The sequence below is a fragment of the Lactuca virosa genome, chromosome 5, assembly GCF_052849685.1.
Source record: "Lactuca virosa cultivar CGN04683 chromosome 5, Lactuca_virosa_CGN04683_v6, whole genome shotgun sequence".
Classification (NCBI taxonomy): Eukaryota; Viridiplantae; Streptophyta; class Magnoliopsida; order Asterales; family Asteraceae; genus Lactuca; species Lactuca virosa.
The window spans coordinates 253,901,954-253,903,040 of NC_136430.1; the positions used below are offsets into that span (position 1 = coordinate 253,901,954).

At 37.4% G+C, this 1,087-nt stretch overlaps 1 non-coding gene across 1 annotated transcript; it reads right to left on the bottom strand.

Moving 5' to 3' along the window:
- Positions 1–383: 383 nt before the first annotated feature.
- LOC145117895 (small nucleolar RNA R71) lies at positions 384–490 on the bottom strand. Its single transcript, XR_013712888.1, has one exon. It is a non-coding gene; the product is annotated as a small nucleolar RNA R71 (small nucleolar RNA).
- Between the last annotated feature and the right edge of the window lie 597 nt (positions 491–1,087).

Below are 1,087 nucleotides of genomic sequence, written 5' to 3' on the forward strand. Positions count from 1 at the left end.
GAAGAGATGGCAGACATTACCACCATGACGATGGAAAAATGCAAAAGGAGAGTGCGAAAGGACAACGATCCTGGTCTTGTGCCACCTGCAATACCAGTTGCCACGAACATTGTGCTCAAAGGCCAGATTCTTGCAATGCTAAAAGACATACCATTTTCTGGGAAAAGATTATGAAGATGCTTTCAAGCATATCAATGAAGTTTTCGACATTGCAAACTATTTTAATGTTCCAAATGTTTCAAGAGATGCAGTAAGGATTCTTCACGTGACACTTACTAGAGATGCACAACATATTGAAGTCGTGAGCACCTAGAATAATAAGAACTTGGAAAAGACTTCGTGAAACACTCATCGAGCAATTCAGTCCTCCTTCAAAGATAGAAAAACTCAAGAAAAAGATTGCTAATTTTTAGAAAGAAGATGGCGAGTCCTTATACGAAGCTTAGGAAAGATACAAAGGCCTTTTGAGAAATTGTCCTGAACATAATTTAAACGTGCAACAAGAAGATTCCATATTCTATGATGGGGTGAATGTGACTACAAGGAAAATCCTTGATTCTAAAGGCCCAATGACAAAGAAAGATCGAGCTATAATCAAAGAGTTAATTGAAGAATCTGCAAAGCACTCTAGAGAATACCACAACCCACGAGAGGATGGGACGAGAGGTAAAGGAAGTAGGAATGGAGCTTTAGAGGATTTATCAGCTGTGATGGAAAACTTATAGAATATGGACCGAAGGATGACGAAGATGGGTCAATTTATTAATGTCATACAAGTAGGGTGTAACAATTGTAGTGTATCACACTTAACCAATGATTGGGATTTGGATGAGAATTGGACCTGAAAAGCTCAACTGTGTTACTCTAGTGGTGACCTGTTTGATGAAGATTAAAGGATGCCCAAGAAAGAATGGTTTCCTTATGAATAATAAAATAAGAAAAAAGAAGAAAAGTACCAACAAACCGGACGAGTGTTTTCATGTCAATAATTCAGATGGAAGAAAAAAAGGAAAACATGCAATTGAAGGTTGTATATATGCGATCGCATGTTACACAAAAAACCTCAGAATAGCAATGTACTTCATTA